This window comes from Chiloscyllium punctatum, chromosome 1 (assembly GCF_047496795.1).
Source record: "Chiloscyllium punctatum isolate Juve2018m chromosome 1, sChiPun1.3, whole genome shotgun sequence".
Classification (NCBI taxonomy): domain Eukaryota; kingdom Metazoa; phylum Chordata; class Chondrichthyes; order Orectolobiformes; family Hemiscylliidae; genus Chiloscyllium; species Chiloscyllium punctatum.
The window spans coordinates 158,002,159-158,020,646 of record NC_092739.1 but is presented as its reverse complement, the minus strand read 5'-3'; the positions used below and the strand labels follow the sequence as shown (position 1 = coordinate 158,020,646).

General features: G+C 43.0%; 1 protein-coding gene across 8 annotated transcripts in view; it reads right to left on the bottom strand.

The window, feature by feature from the left end:
- Positions 1-18,488, bottom strand: part of LOC140481361 (transcription factor COE3-like) — a 485,497-nt gene that overhangs the window by 385,107 nt on the left and 81,902 nt on the right. The window lies entirely within an intron of this gene.

Here is an 18,488-nt window from a genome sequence, read left to right as displayed (position 1 = left end):
GACAACGTGACCAGAGGCTTGCGAAACATAGTCTTTCACCCCAGTCCCCCCTCACCATCTCTGCAGTCCAAATGATGAATTAACACAAGATGAAACCTAATGAGTTTACTAAACATCTGGGACTTTGGCTAATAAGCTCACCAGGTCAGAACTAGCAGGACTTATTTTTTGTTTAAAAAAAAGAGTATTCCCTGAACATCTTCTTATCTCTACATCGTGACAGTGAGAACACGCTTCCAATTTGGGATCAATTCATCACCTCAAGCAACTCTTACTCTTGGAAACACTGGATGGAAACACTTACATATTTCGTTAAATTGCCAGGCCTTACAGTGAAGGCTGTCAGATTCTCTTTATCCCTGTCACCTGTTTCTATATTTGTGAGTGCAATTTAAGGCAAGTGAGTCCGTTGGAGGACATCACAAACACAGCACCAATCTCTTGGCAACTGGAAATAAAAAAACATGCAGGAGACAAGCAAACACAAATGCCTTAACTCTTTGGAAGGTGAGAGGAGCTGTTTGCACTAATGTGTCCTCACCTGGATTGTGACCAGGGCTAACCGGGTTAAGTTATGAAGCCAGGTTGCTTAATCGAGACCCGAGTTGCTTTTTTTTTTATTCGTATGTCAGGTGTGGGTGTCTGAGCCAAAACTTATTGCTGGCCCCTACTATCTGGAGTCACATGTCGGCCAGACCAGGTAAGAATAGCAGATTTCCTTCCCTAAAGGAGATGGGTGAACCTGATGGGTTTTGACTACAATCAAAATAGAATCCCTACAGTACAGAAGCAGGGCCTTTGGCCCATCCAGCCCGCACCAACCTTGCATTTCCCAATGGCTAACCCACCTAACCTGCACTCTCCAGGCAATTTATCATGTTCTTGATTAGTGGCGCTGGAAGAGCACAGCAGTTCAGGCAGCATCCAAGGAGCAGTAAAATCGACATTTTGAGCAAAAGCCCTTCATCAGGAATAAAGGCAGAGAGCCTGAAGCGTGGGTTGTAGAGAGAGGAGGAAAACTTCTTCAAAGCAGGCATCCTTGCAAGAGGATTCGCAGTGGGGTTAAAATCAACGAGGTAAAAACAATGACTGCAGATGCTGGAAACCACATTCTGGATTAGTGGTGCTGGAAGAGCATCTGCAGTCATTGTTTTTACCTAGGCAATTTATCATGACCAATCCACCTAACCTGCATATCTTTGGACTGTGATTGGAAAACAGAGCACCCAGAAGAAACCTACACAGACACTTGGAGAATGTGCAAACTGCACACAGACAATCATCCAAGGGTGGAATTGAATCCCAGTCCTTAGCACTGGGAGGCAGCAGTTCCAACCGCTGAGCCACCAGGCATTGGTGTAAGTTAGGCTAGCCTTTTAGTCCAGAGTTATACTGAATTTGAATTGCATCATTGGCTGCACTGTCTGTTTCACATCCCAGAACACCAACCTTTTGCTAGTCCAGTGACATTAATTTGCATACCCTCGTTTTTTATAGTCATATAGATGTGCAGCATGGAAACAGACCCTTCGGTCCAACCCGTCCATGCCGACCAGATATCCCAACCCAATCTAGTCCCACCTGCCAGCACCCGGCCCATCACCCCTCAACTTCTGATGCTCCAGGGAAAACAGCCCCAGTCTGTTCAGCCTCTCCCTATAGCTCAAATCCTCCAACCCTGGCAACATCCTTGTACATCTTTCCTGTACAGGAAACTGGAGCTGTTTAAGATTTTTAAGGGAGGTTGATCAAACAAGAGAGCTTGGAGTGCAGGTTCATAGCTCCTTAAAAGTGGAGTCACAGGTAGGTAGGATAGTGAAGAAGGCATTTGGTATGCTTTCCTTTATTGGTCAGAGTATTGAGTACAGGAGTTGGGACGTCATGTTGCAGCTGTACAGGACTTTGGTTAGGCCACTGTTGGAGTACTGTGTGCAATTCTGGTCTCCTTCCTATTGGAAAGATGTTGAGAAACTTGAAAGGGTTCAGAAAAGATTTACAAGGATGTTGCCAGGGTTGAAGGATCTGAGCTACAGGGAGAGGCTGAACAGGCTGGAGCGTTGGAGGCTGAGGGGTGACCTTATAGAGGTTTACAAAATTATGAGGGGCATGGATAGGATAAATAGGCAAAGTCTTTTCCCTGGGATTGGGGAGTCTGGAACTAGAGGGCATAGGTTTAGGGTGAGAGGGGAAAGATATAAAAGAGACCTAAGGGGCAACTTTTTCACACAGAGGGTGGTACGTGTATGGAATGAGCTGCCAGAGGAAGTGGTGGAGGCTGGTACAACTGCAACATTTAAAAGGCATTTGGATGGGTATATGAATAGGAAGGGTTTGGAGGGATATGGGCTGAGTGCTGGCAGGCGAGACTAGATTGGGTTGGGATATCTGGTCGGCTTGGACAGGTTGGACATACATCTCTGTGACTCTATGACTCTAAATAATTTCTCTCTATCTCCTTTTTTGGGGTCATTCCAAAGCAAGTGGGATTTAACATGCAAAATTGAAGGCAGGAGGAATCTAAGAATAATATAAAACAGAGAACTAAGACTGCTGGGAAAACAAAACAGAAATTGCTGGAGAAACTCAGCAAGCCTGGCAGCATCTGTGAAGAGAAAACAGGGCTAACATTTTGAGTCTGGATACCGTTCTTCAGAACAATTCTGAAGAAAAATTAAAAACTGGACTCCACTGTTGAAGCAGAACATCACATGCAAATTTTAGAACTGAGATTGATGAGACTGTTTTCTCAGGGTAAGATGGGCTATGGCACCCAGACATGCAGATGTGTGTATGATAAAGATAAGCTATGAAATACCTGCAGGAAGAAACAGGTCTGGGGGACAGAATGAAGTTTACCAGACTGATTCCTGGCATGTCAGGACTGACATATGAAGAGAGATTGGATCAGTTAGGACTATATTTACTGGAGTTTAGAAAAATGAATGGGATCTCACATACAATACAACCTCAGTTATCCAAACATCGATTATCCGAATTTCAGATTATTGGAACAAGATCTCGAGGATCCAATGCTTGGGTAAACTGTTATCCAAATGTTCGATCAGCCAAACATTCAATTATCTGAACAAAATACCGTGTCGTTTGGATAATCAAGATTGCCCTGTAAACCTATAAATTTTAACAGAACAGACGGGGTAAACTAAAGAATGATGAGCCAGGGGTCACAGTCCAACAATGCAAGACAAGTCACTGAGGACAGCAACTTCTTCACCAAGAGACAGGTGAGCCTGAGGAATTCTCTGCCACAGGAAGCAGTTAAGATGACAACATTGTATATATTCAAAAATGAGTTTGATATCGCTCTTAGTGTCAAAGAGATCAATGGAAACAAAAAAGGAATAGGGCACTGAATTGGAAGATTATCTGTAATCATATTGAATGGTGAAGCAGGTGAGAAGGATCAAATGGCCTATTCCTAATCCTGTTTTACATCTATGTTTCTACTGGCTGATTCGTTTTCCTATATTAACAGTAATGCCAAAACATTGGGCACTGAATATTCAGAAAGATTTGGCCATCAATCGTGATTTGCATTCATTGTTTGGTAACATTGAAACATTGCAATGGGGGTACTTCCATTATTGGCAACTTTCTGAAGACTCATGTCTGAAAGATGATGAAAATTGATTTGCTTAAGATGTTGAACTGATACCGAGACCCGTTCTGTCTTTAAAAATCATTGAAGGAACATTATGGGGCACTTTAGTTTAAAACACACTTGAAGTCACATGACTTACTCTAACTGCTTGAACTTGTTTACTGGAAGTCACATGTCTAAGTTAATGGCAGTGAGGAATGTAAGCATTTGAGATTATTTAGAGATTAGTTGAGGTACATCCTGAGAAAAGATAAGACCACAGCTCAGCCTTAACCACCTCCCTGAGAAATTCTCTTCAGTATCCCATGAAAGTTGAAAAACTGAAATAGATACTTCTCCTGAGAAGTTTTGATAAAGCCTTCTTCTTGATACTTTTGGAATGGACTGCAGAGGTAACTATTTGTGTTTAGTAATCCAATTATATGAGTAGGAAGACCTAATTGAAAACAATCAGAAACATTCCATATCTCATCCTTGTACTCACAAGAATTAGTAACTATTTTAGCTGAAACATTTTTCATCAAAGTTAATCTCTGAAGAGAACGTTTAATTTTAATGTGTGTATATGTGTGAGCGTATGAGTGTGTGTATGTGTGAGAGTGTGTGTGTGTGTGTGTACGTGTGAGCGTGTATGTGTGTATACGTATGCGTATGCGTGCACCCATGTATGCACATGCATCTGTGCGTCTGTGTCTGTATGTGTGTGTGCGCATGTGTGTACATGCACATGTGAGTGTGTATATGTGTGTGACAATGTACGCATGTGTGCATAGGTATTAAGGGTAAATATATACACTTTGTATTCAATCTCCGTGTTAATTAGCTTCACATCTTTGTTCAATAAGTCTTGTTGTGATAAAAAATCAATAACTATTTCATTTATTGAAGAAACCATATTCAAACCCTATAAAGAGAGGTACACAATTAGAGATATTGCCCACTCAGTAAAATATATATTTAATGTTGTGACCACTGAGACTGGAGAGCAAGTGAGAGAATTTATTCATCTGAACCTGACTGTAACAATCTCATCACTTGTTAACAACAACTATTTGCCATTATGTCACACTTTTAGTCTGTTCTCAGCCACTTCAGGATATAAGCAGAGAAGCAAAAATTGAAATTCCTGGAAAAGCTCAGCAGGTCGGGCAGCATCTGGACAGAAGTCGGGGTTAATATTTCATGTTGAGAGACCCTTCCTCAGAACACAAGGTGCTCCCAGACCTGCTGAGCTTTTCCTACAATTCCTGTTTTTGTTTCTGAATTACAGCAGTGCCTTCGGTTTTTAAAAGCAGAGAAGAATTGGCACTGAGTCAACGAGGGTAACTGAAGGAAAGTTGTCAAAAGTTAAGCCAAAGAGTTTTTTCCTGAAAAGAACATTTTAAAGAAGGAAATATATAGATTTTTGCCGGGTGAATTCTGCAACTGACAGTACAGCCGCCAATGGTGCAGTGATGGAGGTGAAGGATGCTCCTCTGGAGGTCAGAGTTGAAGAAAGGGAACGGAAACAGAAACTGCTGGAAAAGTTCAGCTGGTCTTGCCAAGCCTGTGAAGAGAAATCAGGGTTAATGCTTAGTGTCCAGTGACCCTTCCTTAGAAAAAACAGGGTTCTGAGGAAGAGTCACCAGACCGGAAACATTAACTCTGGCTTCTCTACACAGATGCTGCCAGACCTGCTGAGCTCTTCCAGCAACTTCTGTTTTTGTTTCTGATTTACAGCGCCTGCAGCTCTTTTGGTTTTTTGAAGAAAGGGAACACTGTTGAAGGTCAGTATTGATAGCTTTCAGCTAGGAGGAGGAATGAGGCCATGGAGAGATTCAGATCGGAACAGGACAGACCCGTGTCGATTGTCTGGGAGCCAATGTACCAAAGGATGGAATGTTTGTGTGTCTCCAGTCCTACCAATATGGTTAACACTTTACTGTCCTGTGAGGTGGGCTGAGAAAGCCAGTCAATTCGGGGTGGAAAATAAAAGCAAGCCTTGACAGCAATGCCCACGTCCCGGGACTGAATTAAAACAGAGAGCATGCAGAAATCTTCCCCATGGAGCAGAGAGATAAACAGAGTCATAGAGGTTTACAGCATGGAAACAGGCCCTTCGGCCCAACCTATCCATACTGCCCAATTAATCGGTACATTTGGTCCATAACCCTCCATACCTATCCCATCCATGTACCTGTCCAAATGTTTCTTAAATGATAAAATTATACTCACTTCCACCACTAACTCTGACAGCCCGTTCCAGACACTACCCTCCATGTAAAAAATATTGCCCCTCTGGACCCTTGTCTCCTCTCCCCTCTCTGCCTATCTAGATTTAAACTCCTCTGCCATGGAGAAAAGCCGTTGGCTATCTTTCTTATCTACGCCTCTCATGATTTAGATGAGCTCAGAAGTCACATGATACCAAGTCACCTGACGAAGGGGCAGTGGTCCGAAAGCTTGTGGCTTCAAATAAACCTGTTGGACTCTAACTTGGCGCCATGTGACTTGTGACTTTTGACTTTGCCCACCTCAGTCCAACATCGGCACTTCCACATCATGATGTGGATGGGTAAATGCTAAGCTGATAGATATATGCATGGAGAGGCTTTTGTGAACCTCGAGTCAATACAGAGATGGAGGAAAACACAGGTCGATATGAAGATGGAGGAGAAAAGAGTAGGGACAGTACACAGGTCAATTAAAAAGAAAAGATTCAAGGTAATTTAGGTATTTTTGCGACTTGTGGCAGTATCTGCCTCTTGGTCTTTTAACATTACTGATGTCTGAGCAACATTATTGTCAGGGGCTTTATGATTAATAAAGGGCCTTTGTACAGTGCTCCTCTGCCCACATGTGCAATTTAACTGAGGAACATCAGCTTGTTAGTCCCTGATCTATGAGGGCCCTCAGCCTGACAAATGGATCTCCGAGAAAAGCAGGGGTAAATGACTGATTTTAAGAAGACATCATAAAATGTTCTCTGAAATTTTTGCTTGACTGCTAATTCCGAGTGCCCTCATTTTCCAAACCTCACTACCCCGTCCTCCCCCCACTCCCCATCCCATCTCACTTGCAGAGTACGGCTGCCCAGATAAGCAATCAATTCCACGTCTCTGATGACTGCGTGACCTTTGACCCAAAAGGCAGCTGACACAAGCTGGTGTCTTAAATTTAAAATAGCGCACTCACTCCTCACCTGCTCTCCATCTCTCACCCTCACGCGCTGTCTCTTTCTCCATGTTACTTCTCCCACCCACGGAGTGATCGCTTTTACTCTCTCTTACCTTCACTCGTCTTTGCCTCTCATTTTCTGTCCAACCTTCTGTCTGTCTTTCTCGCTAGCACCATATGTCAATCTGCCTTACACATTACTGCTCACTGTCGCTCACTACCCATCACTGCCTCCCATCCTGTCTCACTGCCTCTCAATCTTTCACTGTTTCTTAATGTGCTATTGGTCTCTCCTTATTCTAGACCTCATCATCCCTCACTTTTTCAACTGAACCTTAAGTTTTTAATCGGTTAAGTGTCAGTTGTGTCCAGTTTTTTGGAGGATTTCTTACCTTTTATTAAAGCTTGCGAAACTCACCTCATTAACAATCTACTTCACCCCCTCATGGCATTCCTCTCACACCTTCTAGTTGCCAGAACAAAAGCCCACTGCTGGATTACCACAGAATTGACACAGAATATCACAGCGGAGAAAGTGAGGACTGCAGATGCTGGAGATCAGAGCTGAAAATGTGTTGCTGGAAAAGCGCAGCAGGTCAGGCAGCATCCAAGGAACAGGAGAATCGACGTTTCGGGCATAAGCCCTTCTTTCCTGAAGAAGGGCTTATGCCCGAAACGTCGATTCTCCTGCTCCTTGGATGCTGCCTGACCTGCTGCGCTTTTCCAGCAACACATTTTCAGCACAGAATATCACAGCCACCAGCACCATCTTTAACATGGTAGTGTCAGTCCAGAGTGCCCTGCACAGTTCCTAATATTTACTCCTAAGATGGCAGACCAGGAAATTTGGTACCTTACAGTGTCATGGAGGCAGAATCTCCTCTTTCCCCAGGACCAGTAGTGAAGGCCAAGACATTAAACCATGTCAGCCTGATCCAAGGTTGTCAATGTCTCTCTCCACTCTGCCAGGGTAAGGTCCACCATCTTGTCTCCCATCTCTGTCATTGCACCCACCTCCCACCAAAGCTCTACCACTCTCACTGTTGCCTCAATGTCTTCTCCCACTCTCTGTCACCCACCACTAACACTGCATGCTCTCTGAGCTATCTAGACTGTGTTTGGTTGGTACCCATAGAGCATGCTCTGAGATTTTGGTGTCCAACATGGAGATTCTTTGGAGCAAGGGACAAGCAAAGCCTAGCTTCTCACTCTGCCTTCCAGGTCAAGAATTCTTAGTGTCCAGTCTGCTCGTTGCATTTGCTAAGATAGAAAGCTGAATATTGTTGGGCCAAAGTTTGTAGTTATAGAATCATAGAGTCAAAGAGCATGGAAACAAATCCTTCAGACCAACTGGTCCACGCTGACCATAATCCCAAACTAAACTCTGTTCTTCACCCATTTCACTCTAAACCTTTCCTATTCATGTATCCATCCAAATGTGTTTTAAATGTTGTAATTGTACCCACATCCACCACTTCCTCCACAAGTTCATTCTACACACGAACCGCCCTCTGTGAAGAAAGTAGCCTCTATCTTTTTTTTAATCTCCTTCCTCTCACCTTAAAAATTATGCCCTAGTCTTGCAATTCCCCATCTAAGGAAAAAAGACAACTACCATTAACTCCATCTATACCTGTCCATATTATGTGGTTGCTAAGTAACAGGCCCCCTCAATCGGCCTGGTGTAAATTTCACCCCAGCAATTTCATAAAAGGTGCAGTGTCTTGCTCTCAACATCACGATTTGTATCATAGCCCTATTGTTCAGGGCCTTCAAAGATTCCACTCAACATTCTGGTTCTCATGAGCTACTCATTCCAAACAATTTCACCTTCCCCTCTGTTCTGACCCTCAGTCCACTCACTGTGTTGGTCCAGTCATGTCACATCCCAAGTCTGTCTCTCACTATCTCACTCTGTTACTAGCTCAATGTCACAGTCTCTCACTCAGTTTATCCCATTTATTCTCATCCAGTCCTGTTGTCACTGCCTTCTCTTTGTCCTATCCTTCACCCCTTACACAAACTCTATTTCATTCCACTTGAACTCCAGCTCTTTAATTGTCATCCTTTCATCTCTCCTTCTTTCTCACATACATCCATGGGAACACTGATGGCCAGCCCCACATTTTTTTGCCCATCCCTAATTTCCCTTCAGGAGGTGGCAATTGGCTGTCTTCTTGAAGCCCTGTAGTACTTGAGATGTAGGTACACCCAGAGGGATGCTTTGAAGGGAGCTCTCCAATTTTGACTCAGCAACAATGGCTTCTGAGTCAGGATGATGTGCGTGAGCGTCTTGGATAGGGAACTCGCTGTTGTTAGTAATCCTATGCATTTGCTGTTCTTGTCTTTGAAGGTGGTAGAGGTCACAGGTTTGGCATTCCATTAGTGTCCTTTGAGATCCATTGACTTCCCAAATTACTTCACATTTAATGAGCTGCACAGAGGTTCTGGTCACTGTTGTCATTTGATAAATGTAACAGCAGCCAAAACATGCCAACATACATCAAGATCTCCCATGCATCTATGAGATTACTAACCAGGTTATTTTTTTTTTAAGAAACCTTGGTTGAGTGACAAATATTGGACAAGACCATATGGCTGTAATACATAGGAGAAACATGGGCATATTGAGTCTGCTCCAGCAATCAATGAGATCATGACTGATCTGATAACCCACATTCCTGCCTTTTTGACTTTCATTTACTGATTAAGGCCTCATACATACTTAGTTACAAAAGGGCAAAATCCCGTTCTTCCCTGAGATCATCCCATGCTCTTTTGCATAGACCTGAGAGACAAGGTCAACATCAGTTTAACATCTGATCTGAAAGATAGCATTTGAACAGTGCAGCAATCCTGCAGTACTGCACTAGGCATGTCTCCCAACACTGCACAAGTCACTGAATGGCAGCTCAGAACCTACAACTTTCTAACTCAGAGGTCAGAGGCTACCCACTGACCCCATACATAAATCCTCACTTCCTCAATATTGGCACCCTTTTCGTACAAGCTAATGACCAAGCACAAGAAGTAATCATGCACAATTAAAAGAAAATGTCTGGAAAGTACTTTGTTTCCACCCTCAGGACATTTAATAATTTGTAGTGTGCCTGAGATGCTAGTTAGACACCAAGTCTGCTGCCTCATTTCAGATTAGACGACCATACAAGCTCCCCTTTGCCTGTTTTGTTGCTGTTTTCATGTTGATATATTGTATTTAATGAACGTGTAGTTGCAAGGCGAGCTGAACAATAGGCCTCCACAAAAAATGGCAAGACAATCAGAAAGACGCAAGAACAAAGGGGGAAATATGTGGCGTGATGTAGAAAGACACCAGGGAACTCTGAAATGCCAACCTGTTGATTTACTGACCTTGTCTAATTTGAAACAAACTTGGAGAGAGGAAGGATGAATTCCAATCATTAGTCGCTTCGCAATAGGCTTGCGATGCTGGTGTATTGTCAGGAGGCTGCGGGACGTCACTCGTTTGGAAGATTTATGCGTTGGTTTAAGGATGCAAGCAAGTACAGTTCCAAATCCCTCTTGCTTTGAAGCAGCATTAACCATGATTTGTGCAGAAAAGGTGGCTCCCTTCCTCCCTCCATTATTTGAGGGGGGGGTCATCATTTACGAGGGAATGTCATTTTGATCGAGAGACACTGGATTGTAGCCAAACATCGAACATGCTCTCGGGGAAATAGAATAAAGTTGTGAACTTTTGAGGTTGAGAGGGGGGGTCACGAATTTCTGGAGAAGCCATTGAAACATCTAACCACCTCACCACAATAATCTCATCAGTGACCCCCCCCCCCCCCCCCTCAACATGCCTGTAATTGCACACTGATTGGAAAGTGAGAAAGGTCTTCATCGTTCAGCTTTGGGTCATCAGTCAAACAAAATTGCTCAGTCCTTCGGGTATCAGAGTTGGGAAGTCATGCTGAGGCCTCTCCTGGAGTATTGTGTCCAGGTCTGGTCGCCCAGTTATGGGAAGGATATTATTAAGACGGAAAGGGTTCAAAAGAGGTTTACCAGAATGTTGGCGGGTAATGGAAGGCTTGAGCTATAAAGAAAGGCTGGATAGGCAGAGACTTCTTTCACTGGCATGTAGGAAGTTGAGAGGTGACCTTATAGTAGTTTATAAAATCATGAGGGGTACTGATAGAGGGAATGGTAGGTTTCTTTTCCCCAGGATGGGGGATTTCAAAACAAGGGAGCACATTTTTCAGGTAAGAGGAGGGAGACTTTAAAAAGATATGAGGGGAAGATTTCTTACACAGTGGATGGTTTACGTATGAAATAAAGTTCCTGAGGAAGTGATAGATGTGGGTACAATTACAACATTTAAAATACATTTGGATAAGTAAATGAATAGGAAAGGCTTGGAGGTTTATGGGACAGGAGCAGGCAGGTGGGACTAGTTTAGTTTGGGATTATGTTCGGCATGGGCTGGTTGGACCGAAGAGTCTGTTTCTGTGCTGTACAACTTTATGACCATAAATCTGTTTGCTCTGTCCAATATTTTTTTAATAAGGAAATAAAAGATTATTTATTGAGTTTTTCCAACTCCCTGTCCCAAAACCTAGGATTGTGTCATTTACTTCTGTAAGGCTCCTGCAGTTGTGTTCCTAACAGTGTCTTGGTGTTGGTTTGTTAATGTTTAGAAATTCTAGTGTAGCCCTGGAGATTCAACAAACATTATTATCATCATCATCGTCAACAACAAAGGTTTGTTCCTTTATTTGACATCAGCTTCTCCTATTGACACGGGCTGAACTGAGGGTATTACAATCAATCACTTGTTTCGCTGAAATACAAAGAAATGATACTGTCGAGTGAGATACTGTGGTGGTCAATGGCATCGCTGGGCAATGCAAAGGCCTGGAACTTTATCTTCTTTTCATAAACTTATGGAACTTGAGCATCCTTGGCTGGGCCAGCATTTATTGCTCATTCCTAGTCACCCTTGAGAAGGTGGGGGTGAGCTGCCTTCTTGAATCGCTAATAGTCCGCCTGCTGTAGGTAGACCCACATTGCCCTTAGGAAGGGAATTCCAGGATTTTGACCCAGGGACAGTGACGGAACAGTGATACATTTCAAAATCAGGATGTTGAATGGCTTGGAGGGGAACTTGCAGGTGGTGGTGTTCCCACGTATCTGCTGCCCTTGACCTTTTAAATGGAATGGTCATGGGTTTGGAAGCTGCTGCCTGAGGATCTTTGATGGATTTCTGCAGTGCATTTTGTTGATAGTCCACACTGCTGCTACTGAGTGCTGGTGGTGGAGGGAGTGGATGCTTGCAGATGTGGTGCACATCAAACAGACTGCTTTATCCTGGATAACGTCAACCTTTCGAGTGTTGTCTTATGGTCTTATGGAACCACACCCATCCAGGCAAGTGGGGACTATTCCATCACACTCCCGACTTCTGCCTTGTAGATGATGGACAGACTTTAGGGAGTCAGGAGGTGAGTTACCCTCCATAATATTCCTAATTTCCAAGCTGATCTTGTAGGCACTGTATTTATATGGCAGGTCCAGTTGGGTTTCTGATCAATGGTAACACCTAGGATGTTAAGACTGGGGGATCCAATAATGGAATGTTAAGGGCCAATTGTTAGATTGTCGCATATTGGTGATGTTTTTGCCTGTTATTTGTGGAGTGAGGATGTTACTTGCCAATTGTTATTCCAAGCCTGGATAATGTCCAGGACATGAAAGAGTGCTCCTTAGTCAGCAAGTCAACTTTAATTGCTTGACATGTTGTCATGGTGAATGCACCTGGGAACTACTGCTTTTATTTAGTCTGAAAAAAAAAGGTGTGATGCCTGGACATGTTCCTTTCCACTGCCCAGGATAAGTCCCTACAGAGGAATATTCTACCTTCCAGACGTGACCCAGATTGCAAGACTGGCTGATCACTTTGAATTGGTTGTTATCATAATTTATAACATACTCGAGATTGTTCAGCAAGTGCTGCCAAACCATGGAATAATAATTAATGCTGGACAATATGTTCTGTGATGCTGGAAGTGCATAGCAGGTCAGACAGCTTCCGAGGAGCATCCAGACAAAGGGTTTTGGCCCAAAACATTGACTCTCCTGCTCCTCGGATGCTGTCTGACTTGCTGTAGTCTTCCAGCTTCACAACTATTGACTCTGACTTCCAGCATTGCAATCCTTACTGTCTCCTAGTCACAATATGTTCTGTATTTTGCAAGCACTGGCTTGTTGAGTACAGTCAGCAGACTTGAGAACAGCTGCAGGGAGGTGACATGATCCAACAGCCATTCGGACAGACAGACATGTGACTAGCACTGAAGCTAATGCTGTGGGATCAATCTCATCCATCTGTGAGAGCAAGTGAGGCAGTGGTGTAACATCATATTTGAGAGCTAACACCTTCAGCTATGCTGTACTGTTTCAGTGCTGTACTGTTAAATCTCCAACCAAAAACAAAGCAATAATCCAGGTTGTTAAACAATCAACAGCTTCACAACAGTAACTGCTGAAAATCTCAACAAGGTTCAGGTCGTTCTGCTATAACGCGCATTTCGTTAATGTAAATTTGCCATAATGCAATTGAAGAATTGGGGACACTGTTTCTAAAGCATGAACCTTTACCCCGATTCCAGCCCCCTTAGTTTAAGTGGTGCTTCTATTATGCGATTTTCTTATAACACGGGATTGCATGAGAACAGAACTACCGTGTTATAGCAGAACCGACAGTATGTATGAGTGGCACCAAGGAAGGTATGAGCACCCATTACATCAAGGACCAGGCTGATTGAAGGATTAACCAATCAATTATTGCATGGAACTCTCCCCCACCCTCGTCCCACCCCCACAGATGTGTAGAGAGAAAGATGTCGAAATGACCAGGGCAAGAGAGGACCAGATGTTGCCTGAGTCTTCGAGACAGGGAATAGCTTTGAAGCAAGGTGAGCTCATAACGTCATCAACTCCATGTGTTGGGACGTGACTCTGCCCTATCTGTTAGTGGAGATCAAATCTGATGAATCATACAGTCTGAATACAGCACAATGGTTACATATTCCCATCTCTGATAGTTCCTCGGTGACCCTTGCCAGAACTATTAACCTCGTGGATCTGCTCCTGGGCCTGGCCAAAGTGAGCATTAACAGGTCCAGGCATTGGGCCATGGAAGGAATCATAACATTCTGTCTTCTGTGGCAATGTCCACACCCAAATATCTTTGGAGACGGAGCAGTGCCCACCAGTTGACTTCAAGCCTATGGTGATAGGTGGACACCACAAGAGTTGGGGTGCATCACCACCTCACAAAATGATGTTTTGTCTTAAATTGGATACTTTGAGCTTGATCTGGAGTTCTCTGCACTAATTTTGTTTAAATTGTTCATCTTAAGATAGTTGAAGGAGAGGAGGTAATCAGAGACAGTATTTTTAGTAGATTAGCAGGTCAGGCAGCATTCATTCCTGATGAAGGGCTTTTGCCCGAAACGTCGATTTTCCTGCTCCTCAGATGCCACCTGGCCTGCTGTGCTTTTCCAGCACCACTCTAATCTAGAATCTGATCTTCAGCATCTGCAGTCCTCACTTTTGCCTTGGTATTTTAATACTATTTCCTATTTTAGAACTTCTCCATTAGTTCCTTCTCCAAAGCCTGGAGTTCTTTTCTGCCTTCCTTTGACATGCTTATATTCCTGGCTGCCAGTGAACAGTGAAGTAGCAACATTGAACTCGGCCCTACATTCGAACCAGAAGGAATACTGTGAACATTCTGGACTCCCTTATCCAAGGAAGGATATGCTGGCATTAGATGGTGTGGTTGGTTCAGTTGGCTGGATGGCTGGCTTGCGTTGCAGAGTGACCTCAACAGCACAGTGAAGGTTCCGACTTCTCAACCTTGCCACGCACCAGGGACCCGGTGACCATCAAATTAAACTCACAGTCAATCATCTCTCCCTCATGAGAGAACAACTTTATGATCCTCTGGGACTATGGCAACTCTACCTTTACATAAGAACATAAGGAATAGAAGCAGGAGTAGGCCAAGTTATCCATTGAGCCCGCTCCGCCATTCAATAAGGTCAGGGCTGATCTTTTCATGGTCTCAGCTCCACTTACCCAACCTCTCTCATAACCCTTAATTCCTTAACTGTTCAAATGTCTATTTTTGCCTTAAAAACATTCAATGAGGTAGCCTCAGCTGCTTCACTGGGCTGGGAATTCCACAGATTCACAGCCCTTTGGGTGAAGAAATTCCTCCTCAACTCAATCCGCAATCTGCTCCCCCCCTTATTTTGAGGCTAGCCACCCCCCCCCCCCCCAATTCTAGTTTCACCCCACAGTGTGAACAACTTCCTTGCTTCAACCTTATCTACTCTCTTCATAATTTTAAATGTTTCTGTCAGATCGCCCAACATTCTTCTAAATTCCAATTTACCTTTATACTGTCATTGGAGCCGCACCCCCACCCCACCCCGCAACCACACAAATGTGTAGAGAGAGACTTAGAAATGGGCAGGGCAAAACAGGACCAGGTGCTGCCTGGGCCTTGGAGACAGGGAATATCTTTGAAGCAAGGTGAGCACATAATGTCATCAACTCCATGTGTAGGGACATGACTCTGCCCTATCTGTTAGTGGAGATCAAATCTGATGAATGTCTCTTGCAATCATACAGTCTGAATATAGCATGATGCTTAAGTGTTCCCATCTCTGATAGTTTCTCGGTAACCCTTGCCAGAACTAGTTGCAAGGTTGCCAATGCAACTGCATAATGGATTAAATCTTTTATTGTTTAAGCCACATCCATGCCTGCTTCTATTATCTGATTGCAGAGTCATGGAGTCATAGAGGTGTATAGCACAGAAACAGTACTGATGAAGGGTTTCAGTCTAAAATATTGACATTCCAATTCCTCAAATGCTGTCTAACCTGCTCTGCTTTTCCAACTTCACAGTCTTTTGACTCTGATTTCCAGCATCTACAGTCCTTACTGTCTCTACAGAAACAGACCCTTCTGTCAACTCGTCCATGCCGACCAGAAATCCTAAATGAATCGAGTCCCATTTGCCAGTATGTGGCCCATATCCCTCTAAACTGTTCCTATTCATTTATCCATTCAGATGTCTTTTAAATGTTGTTATTGTACCAGCCTCCACCACTTCCTCTGGCAGCTCATTCCATGTACACATCACCCTCTGCATGACAAAGTTGCCCCTTAGGACCCTTTTAAATCTTTCCCCTCTAACCTCAAACATATGTCCTCTCACTTTGCACTCCCCTACCCTGGGGAAAAGCTCTTGACTATTTATCCTATCCATGCCCCTCTTGATTTTATAAATGTTTATAAGGTCACCCCTCAGTCTCGACCCTTCAGAGAAAACAGCCCTAGTCTACACAGCCTCTCCCTATAGCTCAAACCCTCCAAGCCTGGTGACATCCTTTTCCGAACCCTTTCAAGTTTAACAACATCTTTCTTAGAACAGGGAGACCAGAATTGAATGCAGTATTCCAAAAGTGGCCCAACCAATGTCCTTAATTTAACTGAGTCCTTATTTTCTCTGGATCCAGTATACCTGTCCCCATCTATGAAAATAATTGAACTAATTGCGGTCATTTTCATTGTTATTATTTAGTGTACTCTCCTGCGTAACACAAATAAAAAACTTAAAATGTTGGACAGCAAATGATAAAACCCTGATAGAAAGTCATTGATCTAAGATATGAACTCTTTCTCTCTCCACAGGTGCTGCCAGAGCTGTTGACAGTTTCTCGCATTTTCTGTTTACATTTCAAATTTCCAATGGCTGCATTTGTTTCTACAAAAAACGCCGAGACTTTAGCATTTACATGACTTGCTACAGCAGTGCACAGGACACACTCTACCTCTATGGAGAATATACTCTTTTTCCTACACAGTATAACATCAGATTTGTACAAATCACACTCTAGCCCATACTCTAGACTGCAGCTGAAATTTACCAATTCACCAAAGTGACAACGTATTATAATATTGACAGCTGCATATTTAACACTTTAATCGTTCAATAATACAGAATCTGTGTATTGCTGAGAAAGACAAATAATTGTTGAAGTTGTTCACCTTGTACTCATCAAATCAATTTGCAAGAATACAAATATGATAGTGTAAGAGTGCTGGAGAGCAGAGAATTTTATAATTTATTATAGTGTTACATTTGTGGCTTGATGAATAATTGTTCAGTATACAATACTAAAAGTGTTATTATTCATGTTTACATCAATCAGCCAATAACTTCTTCATGGGCCAGAGAGTTGTCACTTCCTTACCCCATTGAACTGAGATGCTAATTCACAGGGTTAATTGTTTTAATAGAGCAGTTTCATGATTGCTATGGATTCTGGGACACTCTTTCTGCCATTGATGTCTCCTGGTTCCTTCTGTGACAGGAGCAAGCACCAGCAACTCAGAAGCAGTAAGCATGAAGAGAAATATAGGAAGATAACAGAAACCACAATACTATCTCAGTCTCAACTAGACTGTTCTTAACATTGGCACATCTCAAACAAGAGCAGGGGAACTCTCCATGCTGTTTTGCAGAATATTCAACCCTCAACCAACATCAGTAAACCGCATAATCTGATCATTAGCACATTGCTCTTTGTGGGAAGTTACAGGGAAAGTTGATTGGCACATTTCTGGCATTATAGTGATGACTGCACTCCAAAACTATTGTATTAGCTGGAATGTCATCTGTTCATGAATGCCACTACATAAATGTAGATCTTTCTTTGCCTGAAAACTAAAGCCTTGCCACCCACATCATCGTACAACTGAATCCCATTCACCTTTCCCTTGTGCTTGTTGCCTCCTGGTTCACCTATGCATTGATTTTTGTAGTTTGACAAATTAATTTAAAAACTTCAAATTTATTCATGGTCATAGAAGCATAAACTCATGGGCCATCGAATCTGCACCGACAAAACTACTCGAAGTCTTTCTAGATCCCACTTTCTAGCATTAGATTCATAGCCTTGAATGTTACGACATTTCAAGTGCTCATCCAATGACTTTTTAAAAGTTGTGAGGTTTCTAACCTCAGTCACCATCCCAGGCAGTGTGCTTTAGATTCCCACCTCCTTTGGTCTCTCACCCCTTCCAATCTTTGTATTCTCCATAGGCTCCGAGATATCTATGTTCCTCCATTTCTGACCTCATAGAATCTAATATATTAACATAGAAGTTTGGAGCGGTTGGAGGCTATTTTGCCCCACAGGCCTGCCCCACCACCTAATAAGGTCCTGGCTGATGTGATGGTGTTTTGATTTAATTTGATTTATTATTGTCACATATACCTAGATACAGTGAAAGGTTTTGTTTTTGCATGCAATGCAGGCAGATCATACTGGACAAAGATCACAGAGTGATTGAACAGAGCGAGAAATACAAAGCAGATGCATAAAAAGCAAGATCGACATTAACTCTGAAGGGAAATTTGTTCATAATTTTAACAGGTTTAGACTCAAGGTTTAGAAGTGCAGAACGATTGTAAGAAATGTGCGAATAAAATCTGCCGTAGAGAGTTCACAAAAAGTTGCCCTGTCCCGGAGCCATCTTGAATTCCACTCATATCTACCCACAATTAATCTTTAATATAACAAAAATATATTTACGTTCACCTTAAATATCCACAGATCCTGCCTCCACCTTCTGGAGCAGAGGGTTTCAAAATGTAGAACCCTCTGAC